At 38.8% G+C, this 19577-nt stretch overlaps 1 pseudogene; it reads left to right on the top strand.

Moving 5' to 3' along the window:
• Positions 1-6838: 6838 nt before the first annotated feature.
• On the top strand, positions 6839-9043 carry LOC127675467 (heterogeneous nuclear ribonucleoprotein A3-like; annotated as a pseudogene).
• The last annotated feature ends 10534 nt before the right edge of the window (positions 9044-19577 follow it).

The raw sequence follows: 19577 nt of genomic DNA, 5'->3' as shown, positions 1-19577 counted from the left end.
ACATTTAAATTTATTTTTAAATATTTTATTTTTTGAGAATTTCATATATGCATATAATGTGCTGTCATCAAATTCATACCACACTTCCTCACCTCTAATGCCTCTGTATTCTCCTTACCACTTTTTTAACTTCATGTGCTCTCTTTTGAAACCAACTCACTCTACTATGCTCATGGTGTAAGACTGTCTCCTGGAGCATGGGGAATTTCTTAGGGCCCTCATCCCCAAAGAAAATGAATTGTTCTTCCTCCAGCATTCACCAACTGTCAGTAACTCTTTAGCTGGAGGTTGGACTTCAGCAGTTCCTCCTATCCATGTTAGATTTTGGTTGGCTTGATACTGTTCATGTCTTGTGTATCCAGTCACAGGTACTGTGAGTTCATTGTGCAATGACTGTGGACTTGTCTATCAAATATTGTTTAGCTGTAGATATCAACTACCCTTTGCTCTTGGAATATTTATGCCCCCCTCATCTGCAATATCACTGAGGATGGGAAGGAAAGAAATGTAATATGGATGTCTCATTTAGATCTGAGTACTGTCTGGGCTCTTCTTTTCTGCATGTTGGTCAGTCATGGAACTCTGTGTTAATAGGCATTAACTGGAAAAAAAAGAAATTGAAATACTTTTTAAATGAGTTGCATTCTTATAAAGCCTTAGTGTAGGGTATGTTTCTGGGAAACTCAGCTTAAGACAGGGAAGATTGTTCAGACATTTTCAGAAGAAAAATTTTAAAATATTTGAAAATGAAAATATATGAAATATATGTGCCATCATTTAAGTATTAAATGAATTCATAAGCCAAGAACAGTAGCCTTTAATACCAGAACTCAGGAAGCAAAGATAGGTAAATCTCTATGAGTTTGCAGTCACCTTGGTCTACATGGTAACTTCCAGTCCAGCCAGAACTACATAGTGAGAACTTGTCTTTAAACACACACACACACACACACACACACACACACACACACACACACACACACACTCACACACACACACACTCACACACACTCACACACACACACACACACACACACACACACACACACACACACACATACAAACACAAGCACACATAAACACACACACCACAGCCAGAGCAAAATGAAACAAAAACAGCAGCTACTGCTACAAAAATGAAATGCTTCATAATATGAGAATATAGAAACACACTCCTAGCTGTGGTTTAAAATTAAGAAGAAATGAAAAGAAAAAGGATAAAAAATTTAAATAAAAATGTTCTTAAAATACCATGGGGCTAGAAATCTGGGGGAAGGAAAAATGGTGGTCAAAGTAGAAAGCTTTAGTTATGAAGGTAAATAAAGTCTGGATGGTTAGCACATAATAACATACTATTTACCAGTTCTGGACCATGTCATTGAAATTTACTGAGAATGTAGATATATTCTCTGCTAAAAGAGAAAAAAAGGTAACTGTGAAATGATGGAGGAGCTGATTATCTTGTGTCACTCATTTATTTCAAAATATATATGCAAATTTAAGACATCCCATTATATACTTTAAATATATACAACTTGCATTTGACACTTGACAATTATTTCCTTTTATCAAGTTGAAACATTTTTGTCTTAAAAATATAATAAGATTGGAAAAACTGACAATGGGAAACAAAAAAGCTTTTCAATCACAAATTGAGAGTTATATATATATATATATATATATATATATATATATATATATATATATAGTGCCATCAAAACTTGAGAGAAAAAATACCAAACCCCACTAGGATAATGTGAAAAAAGATTTAAGAAAGTGAAATGGCCCTTAAACATATGGGAATCTGTCTAAAATCACTCATAATAGAAATGCAAGCTACCGTCACTCAGATGTATTTTGTACTTATCAAACTGACAAAAATGAAATGTTCCACTAAACACCCCATTGGCAAGGCTGGGCAGAAACATATGCTCTTATGTACTGCTGGTGGGCAGTGTAAATGGCAGAATTCTTTTGGAACCGAATTTGGCAATACTGAACAAAACTTAAAATGTATTTATTCTTTTGCCAAGCAATACCAAACACGTAACTCCACAAAATTAAATGATTTATGTATAGATCTGTTGCTAGTCAGGTGTTGTTTATAATGATGAAATGTTTAGAATGATGCCATGTCTGTTAATATGGAAGTACACACAGTTAATTACCACTCAATTGGATGAATAAATATGGAGTGATTTTGATGTATGTCGAAGATTAAGATGCAGAATAATTAGATGGTTTTCTATATATTGCTTATGGAAATTTGGGGAAATAATGATCTATACATATGCATAGAGAGATGTTCCTTTACTTGCAATTGGGCCACATTCCCACAATTCCACTGTAGTTTTAAAACATTATAAACTGAAAATATCTTTAATATGCTTAGAATAGTGACCATCTTAGCTTAGCCTAGCCTCTGGCTCCTTAAATGGTGGTTAACATTGCAATTTTGGCTGGGGTGACAAAATGTGGTAACTGTGAAGATCTTCCAAAATATAAAAAGTTTCTGCACACACAATAACCAAAATTTTGAAAATCAAATCAAATCTGCAATTAACCTGAGGTATTTCTAGAAGTACTATTCATGTTGCATTGTGAGACTTTGCTGCTGCCTTGGTTCTAAAAACATATCATAAATACCTATTTGTTATTCATACTGTCACATCATGCAATGCCATTGAACATTTCATGGAACACTTCAACTCATATTCAAGACTATTTTATCTATGAATTGCCATGTTTTCCATATATATAAAGCTTTTTGCTCTTATAGGAGCATAATTGTTTAATACTTTAGGGAAAAGACTTCATATTCTCCTGCCATCATGCCTCAGAACAAAGGGATCAAATTAATATATATTTGGATTATGTTTTAAAATGTTTGATTTTTGAAATTGTTTAGCTTCTGACTTGAGTTACATAAGAATATTTAAATCAAAGTTGGCTTTGGATTAAGACAGAATTTTGAAAAATTCCTAAAATAGCTTCTGCCACTTTGTACTATGAATTTATGCAAAGCACCATCTTTGGCATTGACCATCATAAAAACAATGTGCCAATCAAATATGAAGAACATTAAAGATGTTCTACTTCTGTAACATTAAGCAGTCAACCAAAATCAGTTTTTGCTAAGTAAATAAGTGCTCCCTACTCATTATTATGGAAATTAGCATTTCTCTTTAATAAATGGTAAAGCATTTTATACACACAAGATTGACTTTAATATAAATTTGTGACTTATTAACAATACATTATTGAATAATCTGTATTCTCCTCCCTTTGTGAAAGACCACATATAGTACCCATTCTTGCATTGCAATGAACCTTAAAATCATTTCAACACTAAGCCAAGGGATATCAAGCTCCTTTTCAGCAGATCATTTTCTGACAAATGCTTTATCCAACCAGGCAAATAAACATTAGACACTCTTTTAAAACTGTACATGCTTCTATTCTTAAACAAGAATCTCTACTCAGTGGGCCAATATCAATAAACTCAGCCTAATTGATCCAGTTTTATGTTATTTCTACCATTTTATGTTTCTAGTCTACACCCTTAAAATCCTTTCCCATACATAATTCCCAGACTTCTGCTTGAATGAATTAGAAAGCCCATCAATGTCTTTAGTGGAGTAGAGTATCTCCTCATGTAATATACTTTATATCTCACCTCCAGGAACCTACTTAGCATGTCAGGTATTTACAATTACCTTCCTCTACTGTCAACCATTCTGTATTCCCTCCACTGTCAACAACTTCTCATTAGGTCTTGACTCTTTTCCTTGAGGAGTGACCCATACCTTCATTACTGATGAGTCTTTGCTTATTGTCATCCTGCCTGGATTAGGTTGTTGTAATTTACCATCAGCCTTAATCACAGGATGTGGTAGTGGCAAGAGATTCCCTACAGTATCTCCTGCACTCTAGACACTAACTTTCTTACTCCCATCATGAAGAAGCAATCCACTTTCCTCTGGTAGTGTGGATCAATCACCTCTTTAACACTGTTATTCTTTGCTTAGGTTTGGCACCAGAAGTCCAAAGTGTCCATGGAGGAAATCTGAGCTTCCAGTTTAATGTAGCATTTTATTTATTTATTTATTATTTATATTTTTAATTTTTTAATTTTTTAATGTAGTGTTTATTGTATCTTCTGAAGAATACTCCCTTGTCTGAAACTAAAATTTCTTGGCCTGTATAACTTAAAGTTACAGGACCAGGAAGGTAAAATTTCCCTAGTGTGTCACTAGGGATAATAATGAGTAGACTTATTTCCCTTTCTATCACTTGATTCTTGGACTTGTGAATCCTATCTATGGAAGAAATTACATCATATATTGTATGGTAATTCAAAGTATACATTGCTTTCTTAAGAGTCCTTCCCTGACCCTAATTGGCACTTCAACTGTGTCTTCAAAAGGCCATTCCACCACTCTATCCAGCCAGCTGCTTCAGGACATTGGGGAACTTTTAAAGACTGAATTATGCTTCACATTGAATATTAATTTGAGATCTAGGGAATAATAAGAAAGGAAAATTATGCCTTAATAAATAATGTCAAGCTAACAAAGGGTCAATTGTGCTAGCTAGTTTTAATGTCAACTTGACACAAGCTATAGTCATCTAAAAGGAGGAAACCTCAGTTGAGAAAATGCCTCCATAAGATATGTCTGTTGTCAAGATTAAAGGCCACTTTATTAATTAATGATTGATGTGAGAGGGCCCACCCCATTGTAGGTGGTGCCAGCCCTGAACTGGAGGTCTCAAGTTTTATAAGAAAGCAGGCTGTGTGAGCCATTAGGAGGAAACTACTAAGCAGCACTCCTTCATGGCCTCTGCATCAGCACTGCTTCCAGGTTCCTACCTTGACTTCCTCTTGACTTCCATCAGTAATGGGCTATTACTTGGAAGTAACAACTAAATGACAGCATTTCCTCCCCAAGATGCTTTTAGTCATGCTGTTCAGCATAGCAATAATAACCCAAGCTATGATGCCCAGTGTCATGCAAAAAATTCTTGGGCAAAATAATTTTATAAATGAAAAAAATATAAGTCCTGCCCCACCCAACTTGTATTAGCCTGCAATTGAACATCATGAGATTATTTGTATATCACTAACTCTAGAAAATTTCAAGTTCAAAACAGTTTTTCTTTTGCATTGCTATGAAATAAAAATCATTAAGTTGAACATCTCTCTCTCTATATATATATATACATACACACACACACACACACACACACACACACACACACGCACACACATGTATGTATGATATAAATAATTATCTCTAAAATGAATCTATGTAGGTCTATGTAAATGTAACTTTTATTCTCCAGATGTAATTGTCATCTCAGAGCCATACTGCTAAATAAAGTCACCCTTTCTAGCTCATTCTTAACTGTGGTTGGCTGGTTCAACTCAGTTGTTCTGTCCCAAACTGCTCTCTAGGCTGACTTATTCAAACTGGCTTCTCTTGGCTTATCATTGAATTGGTCTGATTGGCTTCAAACTAACTCTGACAATCTGTTTTAATATCCTTGTTCCTTCTCATTCTCAGGCTCATTCTGTCTTCACCTGTAACCTGTCTCTGTAAAACTGCTTCAGCAAACTTGCCTCTGTCTTCTTGTCTCTGTCTCTCTCTCTGTGGGTCTTTCTCTCTGTCTCTCTCCCATCCCCTGCACTGAATTTTCCTACACTGTTCTCTTAAGTGACCTGTCCAGCAGGTCCAGTTATTCCAGGGTTCTGAAGGGGCACTACCTGAGGGTCAAAAGTGGGGGGGGGGAGAAGAACAGAGACCAGGCAGAGGGAGGTTCAATTGTCGAGGTCTCATTTAATGTTCTGGGGTACACAGGTTTTAAGCTCTCAGAGGAAGAGTTCTTCTCAAGGCAAGAACAAAAGAGGGAAGGACAATCTTAGCAGTTTCAGCGGGAAGAGATAAGGGTCCTCTGGTGGAGACTTCTGGTGTTTGCACAGGCTGGAGCCTACCGCAGTTATCTCAGGACTTCCTTCCACCACCGCAATTACCGGAGAGGCTCTTCTTTGTTTTACTCAGGACCTTTACCCTGTCAGCTCCCCGGGCTGAAGTGAGGATCTCTAATGGCTTCCCACTTAAGTAGCCTCTCTTTCCTGTGGCATATTCTAAATCAGAATCATTCTATGAAAATTTTCTCTGATTTTTTATTTTGTTTGTCCCCCCACCCCCAATTAGTTGTCACTTTCAAATATGGCTGATTCCTTTTCCAAACCAAATTTGTTTGGGATGAAAGGTGTGTTCTAAAGCTGTGTCTGAATTCTAGCCAGAGGAATTAAAGCTGTATATTAAGGGAATGTCTATATTCCAGCCAGATCATACAGATCTAGAAGGTTTTTTAAATATGATCTGTTGCCAGAGCAGCCATATTATTGGGTATATAAGTATAACTTTATGAATACTTACATATATACACACAAACTGGTATTGACAAAGGAAGCAACATTTATAGAAACTAATAGGAGAAATAGCTAGGAAGAAGGATAGCAAGATGAGACTTGTTCTCGGTACTCTTTCTGTATAACTCTTACTTTGACATCTATTTCACTTGATTTTCAACATGATTCTCTGACTCTTGCACTCTAAATATTTTAAGGTCTCCACCTTTTTTGTAAGTTTACAGTCAATAAACTGATTTGATTTGATTTTTTCATACTGTAGAATAAAATTATTTGGCAATTTGAACACAAATGAAACGTGATTATATTTTACTTTTATTTTTTCAGAAGAAATTACTTTTATTTAAAGATTTATACTAGATATATTGAACTTGAGTTGGAAGAGGTGAGTCCAGTATAAAAATGGAGGACCATGATCCAAAGGAAGCAGAGCAGCTGAAGAAGCTGTTTATTAGTGGGCTGAGCTTTGAAACACAAACGATAGCTTAGAGAACATTTTGAGAAATGGGGCACACTTACAGACTGTATATTAACAAGAGATCCCCAAACAAAACCTTCCAGAGGCTTTGGCTTTGTCACTAACTCTTGTGCTGAAGAGGTGGATGCTTCAATGTGTGCTCGGCCACACAGGTTGATGGGCGTGTGGTAGAACCAAAGAGAGCTGTTTCTAGAGCAGATTCTTTAAAGCCCATTAAAGGTGAAGAAATTTTTTGTTGGTGGTATTAAAGAGGATATGAAAGAACATAATCTGAGTGACTACTTTGAAAAGCATGGCAAGATTGAAACCATAAAAGTTATGGAAAACAGGAAGAGTGGGAAATAGAGAAGATTTGCCTTTGTAATTTTTGATGATCATGACACACCTGATAAAAATTGTTGTTCAAAAATACCATGCTACTAATGGGCATAATAGTGAGGTGATTCTCTGCTTAATCACAGAGATGTCGTGGATGTGGATATGGCAACTTTCTTTTTCCTTTTTTTTTTTTTTACTACATATTTTCCTTATTTATGTTTCAAATGTTATCCCTTTCCCACATTTCCTCTCTGCAAACGCATATCTCATCCCCCTCTCCCTGTTCACTAACCCACCCAATCCTACTTCCCTGACCTGGTATTCACCTACACTTGGGCAATGAGGATTCACAGGACCAAGGGCCTCTCCTCTCATTGATGACTAACCAGGCTACCCATGCAGAGTCTGATACCCATGCGACTGGAGCCATGGGTCCCTCGATGTGTACTCTTTGGTTGGTAGTTAAGTCCTGGGAACTCTGGGGGTACTGGATGGTTCACATTGCTGTTCCTCTTATGGGGCTGCAAATCCCTCCAGTTCCTTGGGTCCTTTCTCTAGCTCCTCCATTGGGGACCCTGTATTCAGTTCAATGGTTGGCTGAGAGTGTCCCTCTCTGGATTTGTCAGACACTGGCAGGGCCTCTCAGAAGACATCTATATCAGGTTCCTGTCAGCTATCACTTGTTGGCATCCACTATAGTGCCAAGATTTGATAACTGTATATGGGATGGAACCCCAGGTGAGACAGTATCTGGATGGTTGTTCCCTCAGTCTCTGCTCTACACTTTGTCTCTGTATGCCACCCCATGGGTAATTTGTACCCCTTCTAAGAAGGACCAAGTATCCACACTTTGGTCTTCCTTCTTCTTGAACTTCATATGACCTGTGAATTATATCTTGGGTATTCCGAGTTTCTGGGCTAATATACACCTTATCAGTGAGTACATACCATGTGTGTTTGGGTTACCTCACTCAGAATACTTTCTAGTTCCATGTATTTGCCTAAGAATTTCATGAATTCATTCTTTTTAATGGCTGTGTAGTAATCAAAAACTCAGGTGACAGCAGATGCTGGTGAGGATGTGGAGAAAGAGGAACATTCCTCCATTGCCAGCAGGATTGCAAGCTGGTAAAACCACTCTGGAAATTAGTTTTGTGGTTTCTTAGAAAATTTGACACAGTACTACCTGAGGACCCAGCTATTCCACTCCTGGGCATATATCCAGAAGATGCTCCAACATGTAATAAGGACACATGCTCCACTATGTTTGTAGCTCCCTTATTTATAATAGCCAGAAGCTAGAAAGAACCCAGATGTCCCTCAACAGAAAATGTGGTACATTTACACAATGGATCTGGCCAATTTGTGGGTTGTGGAGGAAACTTTAGAGGTGGTGGAGGAAACTTTGGTGGAAGAGGAGGCTATGGAGGTGGAGGTTGTGGCAAAAGTGGTAGTTATGGAGGTGGTAATGGTGGATATAATGGATTTGGAGGTGATAGTGGCAACTATGCTGGTGGTCCTGGTTATAGTAGAAGAGGAGGTTATGGAGATTGTGGACTGGGATATGGAAACCAGAGTGGTGGATAAGGTGGTGGAGGAGGAAGATATAATGATTACAATGAAGGAGAAAATTTTGGTGGAGGTAACTATTGTGGGAACTATAATGACTTTGGAAATTATAGTGTGCAGCAACAATCAAATTATGGACCCATGAAGGAGGGCAGTTTTGGTGGAAGAAGTTCAGGCAGTCCCTATGGTGGCAGCTATGGATCTGGAGGTGGAGTGGTGGATATGGTAGCAGAGGGCTTTAAAATAAAACAGAAATGGCTATAGTTCTTAGCAGGAGAGTGAGCAAGGAGTTGTCAGGAAAGCAGCAGGTTACTTTGAGACAGACATCCCAAATGCATTAGAGGAACTGTAAAAATCTGCCACAGAAAGAATGATGATCCATAGTCAGAAAAGGCACTGCAGCTTAAACAGGAAATCCCCCCTGTTCAGGACTGTCATAGTCATAGTTTGCAAAAAAGTGCAGCTATCGATTAATGCAATGTAGTGTCAATTAGATGTGCATTCCAGAGGTCTTTTATCTGTTGTAGCTTTTTCTTTTTTCTTTTCATTACATCAGGTATATAGCCCTGTAAATTGTGGTAGTGGTACCAGGAATAAAAATTTAAGGAATTTTTTGTTTTAATTAATTAATTTAATTTTTTACACTCTATATTTTATCCCCCCTCAGTCCACCCTCTAACTGTTTCACATTCCATACCTCCTCCCTATCCTCCTGTCTCTGTGTTGATGTCTCCACCCACCACCCCACCTGACCTGAGGTCTCCAGTCTCTTGAGGATTAGGTGCAACATCTCGGAATGAACTCAGATCCAGTGGCAGTTCTCTACTGCATGTGTGTTGGGGACCTCATGCCAGCTGGTATATGCTGCCTGTTTGTTGGCCCAGGGTTTGAGACTGCTCAGGGGTCCGGTTTAATTGAGACTGCTAGTCCTCCTACAGGATTGCCCTTCTCCTCTACTTCTTTCAGCCTTCCCTAGTTCAACAACAGGTGTCAGCTGCTTCTGTCCATTGGTTGGGTGCGAATATCTGCATCTGACTTTTTCAGTCGCTTGTTGGGTCTTCCAGAGTGCGGCCATGATGACCCACAGCAGAAAAATGGACCCAGAAAAGAACTTGAGTTTTGCAGGCAAATGGATGGAACTAGAAAATATCCTGAGTGTGATAACTCAGACCCTAAAAGACATGCATGGTATGTACTCACTAACAAGTAGATATTAGCCACAGAAATCGAAAAGGTCAACAAACTGAAGTTTCCAAGTGAGGACACCTCAGTCTCACTTAGCAGAGAGAAGAATTCAATCATAAATGGGGAGGGAGGGAAGAAGGAAGGGAGGTTGGAAGGGAGGGAGGAACCTGGGAGGGAAAGTGGAAGGGGTAGGGGAGTGGGGAACTTGATCTTGTATTGGGTGAGGGAAAAGGACTGAAGCCCTGAGGGCCAGCAGAAAGTATAGAAACAGGCAACTTCAGGAGATAGGGGTTTTGTGGGGGATCCTCCAGAATGCACCAGAGACCTTGGAGATGAGAGACTCTCTGTACTCAAAGGGAGGGATCTTAGATGAAATGCCCGACAGTAGGGAAAGGGAACTTATTTATGTAGAGCCCAACTCCAGCAGGAAGACAGGGCATCAAGTGAGGGAGAGTGGGTCCACAGTCACAACACTGACTCATAATTGTTCCTGTCTGAAAGAATTACAAGGATGGAAACGGAGAGGAGCCTGAGGAAAAGAAGGTCCAGAGACAGGCCCAAAGTGGGATCCAGCACAAAAGGAGGTCCCAAGGTCTAACAGTATTACTGAGGCTATGGAGCGCTCACAAAAAACAAATTTTCAACTTTTCAAAAAAAGGTTTCATACTAATTAAGTTCTGTGTAGTGATTAAAGCTTTCTAACTGTTTATACTATTTAATATTAGTTGTTCTGGCTAAGACATATATTTTTCTTTTTTTAGAAAAATAATTTTTATTTCATATGTAATTTAAGTGCTTTAATTGAAATAGAATTACATCAATTTCCCCTCTCTTTCTTCCTTCTAACCCCTTATAGGTGCCCTTCCTCAAATCATTCATGACAGCAGCTCTCAAGAAGCTGATAGTCACTCACAGACCAGAACCTAGAATATTAATCAGAGAAGTTTCACCTAGCAAAAGATGTAAACATATGCAGATAGACCTACAGCCAAACATTAGGCAGAGCTCAGAGAATCATGTGGAAGAGGGAGAGAATGGATTTTAGTAGCCAGCAGAGTCAAGGTCACCACAAAAAAAAACAAAAACAAAACAAAACAAAAAACAAAAAACAAAAAACAACAACAAAAAAAAAACAAAAACAAAAAAAGAACCCACCACCGAATTAATTAACCATGGTGTACAGTGGCTCACAGAGACTGAACTGACAACCAGGGAGCCCAAATGGATCTCACCTAGGTCTTCTGCATATATATTATAATTGTGCACCTTGGTGTTCTTTTGGGGGCACCTAACAGTAGGATAAGGAGACTTATTTCATTCTACTGGGTTTCCTCATCCAGCCTTGAGTGTATGTGCCTAGCCATATTGTAACTTGTTATTGCATGTGTGGCTGATATCCTTGGGAGATCTGTTCTTTTCTGAAAAGAAAGAGGAGGAGTGGACATGGAGGAGGGAGCAGGACTGGGAGGAGTGGAAGGAGTGGAAACTGCTTTTGGAATGTAATATATGAGAGAAGAATAATTAACAAAATAAAAAGAGAAAATCCACATTTTTGTTTCTTATATATATATATACATCATATACATATACATATACATATACATATACATATACATATACATATACATATACATATACATATACATATACATATACATATATGTGTGTGTGTATGTGTGTGTGTGTGTGTGTGTGGTAACTATTCCAGGTTGTCAACTTGACTATATCTGGAATGAACTACAATCCAGAATTGGAAGGCTCACCTGTGATCCTAATCTGGAGGCTGGAAGATACAAGTTTCTGATCTGGATCTTGGCATGGAGATCCTGAGGCATAGTGGCCATGAATTCTAGAAGACTAAGACAGGGAGATCTCTGAGTTCAAGGTCATCTGAAACAAAGCAATTCCCAAATTCATGTTTATGATTATGTAGTGGATTACATTGATGGATTTCCATATATTGAACCATCCATGCATACCTGGGATGGAGCCTATTTGGTGGGGGTGATTTATTGTTTTGATGCATTCTTGGATTCAGTTGGTCAGAATTTTGTTGAATACTTTTGCATCAGTGTTAATAAGGGAAATTGGTCATGAAGGTCTCTTTCTGTGTTTGGTCTTTGTTTGGTTTAGGTACAAGCATTATTGTGGCTTCATAGAATGAATTCGGTAGTTTTCCTTGTGTTTCTATTTTGTGGAATAGTTTGAAGAGTATCACTATTAGCTCTTCTTTGAAGATCTGATAAAATTCCCCACTAAACCCATCTGGTCCTGGGCTTTTTTTTCTTAACAACTGCTTCTATTTTTTCAGGACTTATGAGACTATTTAGATGGTTTATCTGATCCTGGTTTAAGGTTGGTACCTGATATGTGTCTAGAAAATTGTTGATTCCATCTAGATTTTTCAATGTTTTTCAGTATAAGATCTTGTAGTAGGATCTCATGATATTTTTAATTTTCACAGTTTCTGTTGTTATGTCTCCCTTTTCATTTATGATTTTAATAATTTGGGTAGTGCCTCTGTGCCTTCTGGTTAGTCTGGCTAGGGGTTTATCTATCTTGTTGATTTTCTCAAAGAAGCAGCTCCTGGTTTTGTTGATTCTTTGTATAGTTCTTTTCTATTTGGTTGATTTCGGCCCTGAGTTTAATTACTTCCAGCCATCTACTCCTCTTGGGTGCATTTGCTTCTTTTTGTTCTAGAGCTTTCAGGTGTGTTGTCAAGCTGATAGTGTAAGCTCTCTCCATTTTATTTTTGGAAGCACTTAGAGCTTTGGGTTTTCCTCTTAGCACTCCTTTCGTTGTGTCCCATAAGTTTTGGTATGATGTGTCCTCATTTTCATTACATTTTTAAAGGTCTTTAATTTCTTTCTTTATTTCTTCCTTGACCAAGCTATCATTGAGTAGAGCATTGTTCAATGTCAATGTGTTTGAGTGTTTTCTGTTGTTTTTGTTTGAACTTAAGATCAGCCTTAGGCCGCGGTGATCTGATAGGGTGAATGGGATTATTTCAATATTCCTGTATCTGTTGAGGTCTGTTTTATGTCCAATTATATGGTCAATTTTGAAGAAGGTACCATGAGGTGCAGAGAAGAAGGTATATTCCTTTGCTTTAGGATGGAATGCTCTATAAATATCTGTTAGATCTATTTGGTCCACAACTTCAGTTAATTTCATTGTGTCTCTGTTTAGTTTTTGTTTCGATGATTTGTTCATTGCAAAGAGTGCGGTGTTGAAGTTTCCCACTGTTATTGTGTGGGGTGCAATGTTTGCTTTGAGCTTTAGTAAAGTTATTTGTATGAATGTGGGTGCCCTTGCATTTGGAGCATAGATCTTCAGAATTGAGAGTTCATCTTGGTAGATTTTTTCCTTTGACCAGTACGAAATGCCCCTCATCCTTTTTTTTGACAACTTTTGGTTGAAAATCAATTTTATCGGATATAAGAATGGCTACTTCATCTTGTTTCTTGGGACCATTTGCTTGGAAAATTGTTTTCTAACCTTTGACTCTGAGATAGTGACTGTCTTTGTTACTGAGGTGGGTTTCTTGTATGCAGCAAAATGTTGGTTCCTGTTTACAGATCCAGTCTGTTAGTCTATGTCTTTTTATTGGGGCATTGAGACCATTGATGTTAAGAGGTATTAACGAAAAGTGATTGCTCCTTCCTGTTATTTTTGTTGTTAAATGTGGATTTCTGTTTGAGTAGCTATCTTCTTTTGGGTTTTTTGAAAGATGGTACTTTATTGGTTTTTATAGGGTATAATTTCCCACCTTATATAGGTATTTTCTACCCATTATACTTTGTAGATCTGGGTTTGTAAAAGATATTGTATAAATTTGGTTTTGTCATAGAATGTCTTGTTTTCTCTGTCTATGGTAATTGAGAGTTTTTCTGGGTATAGTAGCCTGGGCTATTACTGTGTTCTCCTGTATTTCTTTAAGGAATTTTTGTGTTTCCTCTTTAAGGGCTTCTACCTGTTGACCCATGCTCTCCTGTATTTCTTTAAGGGGGTTATCTATGTCCTTCTTGAAGTCCTCTATCAGCATCATGAGATGTGATTTTAAATCCAGTTCTTGCTTTTCTGATGTGTTGGGGTATCCAGGATTTGCTTTTGTGGGAGAACTGGGTTTGGATGGTCACATGTTGCCTTGGTTTCTGTTGGTAGTGTTCTTGCATTTGCTTTTTGCCAGCTGGTTGTCTCTGGTGTTAGCTGGTCTTGCTGTCTCTGACTGTGGCTTATCTGTCCTACAAACCTGTGTTTGTACGCCTGGGATTCCTGTTCTCTCTGTGCACACAGCTATGTAGGCACTTCTGGGAGACCAGCTCTCCTGTGGTGGTGTTTGTGTATGTAGCTCTGTGGCCCAGGATCAGCATTGTGCTCTCTCAGGCCTCTCCACAGTCCTGGGAGGTTAGCTATCTCCCTGTGCCACCAGGATATGGTGCAGTGTGGGAAAGGATGGTCCCCAGCCAGAAACAGAAACTAGAAAAGTCCCACTTGAAGGTACTGTACAGGTTCCACTGAGCAGCAGGGGTGGTCTTACCTGTGCTCCCAGGCCTCTCCACACTCCTATGGAGGGACCTGTGCCAGAAGGGGCAGAAGGAACAGAAGGGGAGTGATATTCAGGAGGGCAGGGTTTTTGGTGGTTGCTGAGTAGCAAGTCCTGCAGGACACCCAACAGGACACCCATTCTTTTTTCTTTTTTTTAATTTTTTTATTCGATATAATTTATTTACATTTCAAATGATTTCCCCTTTTCTAGCCCCCCCCTCCCCAAAAGTCCCGTAAGCCCCCTTCTCTTCCCCTGTCCTCCCTCCCACCCCTTCCCAGTTCCCCGTTCTGGTTTTGCCGAATACTGTTTCACGGAGTCTTTCCAGAACCAGGGACCGCTCCTCTTTTCTTCTTGTATCTCATTTGATGTGTGGATTATGTTTTGGGTATTCCAGTTTTCTAGGTTAATAACCACTTATTAGTGAGTGCATACCATGATTCACCTTTTGAGTCTGGGTTACCTCACTTAGTATGATGTTCTCTAGCTCCATCCATTTGCCTAAGAATTTCATGAATTCATTGTTTCTAATGGCTGAATAGTACTCCATTGTGTAGATATACCACATTTTTTGCATCCACTCTTCTGTTGAGGGACACCTGGGTTCTTTCCAGCATCTGGCAATTATAAATAGGGCTGCTATGAACATAGTAGAGCATGTATCCTTATTACATGGTGGGGAATCCTCTGGGTATATGCCCAGGAGTGGTATAGCAGGATCTTCTGGAAGTGAGGTGCCCAGTTTTCGGAGGAACCGCCAGACTGATTTCCAGAGTGGTTGTACCAATTTGCAACCCCACCAGCAGTGGAGGAGTGTTCCTCTTTCTCCACACCCTCTCCAACACCTGCTGTCTCCTGAATTTTTAATCTTAGCCATTCTGGCTGGTGTAAGATGAAATCTTAGGGTTGTTTTGATTTGCATTTCCCTAATGACTAATGAAGTTGAGCATTTTTTAAGATGCTTCTCTGCCATCCGAAGTTCTTCAGGTGAGAAATTTTGTTTAACTCTGTATCCCATTTTTTAATAGGGTTGTTTGGTTTTCTGGAGTCTAACTTCTTGAGTTCTTTATATATATTGGATATTAGCCCTCTATCTGATGTAGGATTGGTGAAGATCTTTTCCCAATTTGTTGGTTGCCGATCTGTCCTCTTGATGGTGTCCTTTGCCTTACAGAAACTCTGTAACCTTATGAGGTCCCATTTGTCAATTCTTGCTCTTAGAGCATACGCTATTGGTGTTCTGTTCAGAAACTTTCTCCCTGTACCGATGTCCTCAAGGGTCTTCCCCAGTTTCTTTTCTATTAGCTTCAGAGTGTCTGGCTTTATGTGGAGGTCCTTGATCCATTTGGAGTTGAGCTTAGTACAAGGAGACAAGGATGGATCAATTCGCATTCTTCTGCATGCTGACCTCCAATTGAACCAGCACCATTTGTTGAAAAGGCTATCTTTTTTCCACTGGATGTTTTTGGCTCCTTTGTCGAGGATCAAGTGGCCATAGGTGTGTGGGTTCATTTCAGGATTTTCAATCCTGTTCCATTGATCTGCCTGCCTGTCACTGTACCAATCACATGCAGTTTTTAACACTATTGCTCTGTAGTATTGCTTGAGGTCAGGGATACTGATTCCCCCAGATTTTCTTTTGTTGCTGAGAATAGTTTTAGCTATCCTGGGTTTTTTGTTGTTCCAGATGAATTTGATAATTGCTCTTTCTAACTCTGTGAAGAATTGAGTTGGGATTTTGATGGGTATTGCATTGAATCTGTATATTGCTTTTGGAAAAATACAATCCACTACATAAACAAACTCAAAGAACAAAACCACATGGTCATTTCATTGGATGCTGAAAAAGCATTTGACAAAATTCAGCATCCTTTCATGCTTAAAGTCTTGGAGAGAACAGGAATTCAAGGCCCATACCTAAACATAGTAAAAGCAATATACAGCAAACCGGTAGCCAGCATCAAACTAAATGGAGAGAAACTTGAAGCAATCCCACTGAAATCAGGGACCAGACAAGGCTGCCCCCTTTCTCCTTATCTTTTCAATATTGTACTTGAGGTACTAGCTCGGGCAATTCGACAACATAAGGAGGTCAAAGGGATACAAATTGGAAAGGAGGAAGTCAAACTATCATTATTTGCAGACGACATGATAGTCTACCTAAGTGACCCAAAAAACTCCACTAGAGAGCTCCTACAGCTGATAAACAACTTCAGCAAAGTGGCAGGTTATAAAATCAACTCAAGCAAATCAGTGGCCTTCCTATACTCAAAGGATAAGCAGGCTGAGAAAGAAATTAGGGAAATGACCCCCTTCACAATAGCCACAAACAATATAAAGTATCTTGGGGTGACTCTTACCAAACATGTGAAAGATCTGTATGACAAGAACTTCAAGACTCTGAAGAAGGAAATGGAAGAAGACCTCAAAAAATGGGAAAACCTCCCATGCTCATGGATCGGTAGAATCAATATAGTTAAAAAGGACACCCATTCTTGCCAAATGTCCTGAGTGCAGTGGGTTCTCTAGGAAGTATCAGGAGATGGTGTCTTCATTGTGGCAGACCTGGCAAAAGTCTACCCAAGCAGAAAGGACAGGTGGCAGAAGGAGAGGACGGAACAGGAGCGGAGTGGTATTCAGGAGGGCAGAGGTTTGGGTAGTTGCTGGGTAGCAAGTCCTGTGGAAACCACTATCAGTAGCTCTAGGACTACAGAGGTATGGGTGTGTGGGGGGGTCTTACCAAATACCCTGAGTGCAGGGGGTTCTCTAGGATGCCTTTTTACATGAGGAACTTAATCCCTCAGAATCTGATAAACCACCAGTGACTTTTGCTGAAGAAAATACCAGACAAGACAATATAGATGTTTCTCAAGGCCCACCAATAGTTACTTCTAGACCTATACTGAGGCTCAACGCAAAACAGACCCATAGAGGGGACGTAGAAAGTGTAGGCCATGAGGAAATATGCTACATTACTAAGGAGCTTAATGAGTTTGCTAATTCATTCAAGAATATGAATATGTGTGAGAATGGATTTTAAGGGTATGTCTCTAGCTGGTCTTTCCCTTAGACTCTGCTCCACACTTTGTCTCTGTATCTCCTGTGGGCATTTTGTTTCCCCTTCTAAGAAGGACAAGATATCCATACTTTGTTCTTTCTTCTTCTTGGGCATCATTTGATAAGTGAATTGTGTCTTGGGTATTCCAAGCTTCTGGACTAATAACCACTTATCAGTGAGTGCATACCATATGTGTTATTTTGTAATTGGGTTATATCACTCTGGATGATATTTTCTATTTCCATTCATTTGCCTAAAAAATTAATGAATTCTTTGTTTTTAATAGCTGAATAGTAAGTAATCCATTGTATAAATGAACCACATTTTCTGTATCCATTCCTCTGTTGAGGGACATCTGAGTTCTTTCCATCTTCTGGCTATTAAAAACAAGGTTGCTATGAACATAGTGAAGTATGTGTCCTTATTATATGCTGGAGAATCCTCTGGGTATATGCCCAGGAGTGGTAAAACAGCATCCTTCAGTAGTATTATGCCCAGTTTTCTGAGGAACTACCAAAGTGATTTTGAGACTGGTTGTTCCAGCTTGCAATCCCAACAGCAGTGGGGAGTGTTCCTCTTTCTCCACATCCTTGCTAGCACCTGCTGTTTTCTGACTTTTTGAGTTTAGCCTTTCTGACTTGTGTAAGGTGGAATATCAGGGTTGTTTTCATTTGCATTTCCCCGATGACTAAGGATGTTGAACATTTCTTTAGGTGCTTCTCTGCCATTCAATATTCCTCAGTTGAGAGTTTAGCTCTGTGCCCCATTGTTTAATAGGGTTATTTGGTTTTCTGTAGTCTAACTTTTTGAGTTCTTTGTATACATTGGATATTAGACTTCTATCAGATGTAGGATTGGCAAAGATTTTCCCCAATCTGTTGGTTGCTGTTTTGTGCTATTGACAGTGTCCTTTGCCCTACAGAACGATTGTAATTTTATGAGGTCCTGTTTGTCAATTCTTGATCTTAGGACATAAACTATTGGTGTTCTGTTCAGGAAATTTTCCCCTGTGCCCATGTGCTTGAGGCTTCTCCACTTTCTTTTCTATTAGTTTCAGTTTATCTGATATTATGTGGAGGTACTTGATCCAGTTGGACTTGAGCTTTGTACAATGGAACAAGAATGGATTAATGTGCATTCTTCTACATGCTAACCACTAGAGGAACCAGCACCATTTGTTGAAAATGGTGTCTTTGTTTTCACTGGATGGTTTTAGCTCCTTTGTCAAGAATCAAGTGACTATATGTGTGTGTTTCATTTTTGGCTCTTCAATTCTATTCTATTGATCTACGTGCCTACCACTGTACTAATACCATGCAGTTTTTATTACATTTGCTCTGTAGTACAGCTTGAAATCAGGAATGGTGATTCCACCAGAAGTTCTTTAATTGTTGAGAATAGCTTTCAATATCCTGAGGGTTTTTGTTGTTGTTGTTGTTGTTGTTGTTGCTGTCATTTAGATGAATTTGGAAATTGCTCTTTCTAACTCTATGAAGAATTGAGTTGGAATTTTGATGGTGATCACATTGAATCTGCAGATTGCTTCAGGCAAGATGGACATTTTTACTGTGTTAATCTTGCTAATCCATGAACACGGGAGATGTGTTCATCTTCTGAGACCTTTGATTTCTTTCTTCAGAGACTTGAAGTTCTTGTCATACAGATCTTTCACTTGCTTAATTAGAGTCACACTAAGGTATTTTATATTATTTGTGATTATTGTGATAGGTTTTGTTTCCCTAATTTCTTATTCAGCCTATTTATCCTTTGAGTAGAGGATGGCCACTTATTTGTTTGAGTTAATTTTATATCTATCCACTCTGTTGGAGGTGTTTATCAGCTGTAAAATTTGGTGGACTTTTTAGGGTCATTTTAAGTATCCTATCATATCATTTGCAAATAGTGCTATTTTGATTTCTTCCTTTCAGATTTATATCCCTTTGATATTCTTTTGTTATCTAATTGCCCTGGCTAGGACTATATTAAA

Source organism: Apodemus sylvaticus, chromosome X (assembly GCF_947179515.1).
Source record: "Apodemus sylvaticus chromosome X, mApoSyl1.1, whole genome shotgun sequence".
NCBI lineage: Eukaryota > Metazoa > Chordata > Mammalia > Rodentia > Muridae > Apodemus > Apodemus sylvaticus.
Note: the sequence above shows the minus strand (reverse complement) of the source record. Positions and strands in the feature narration are given on the sequence as shown.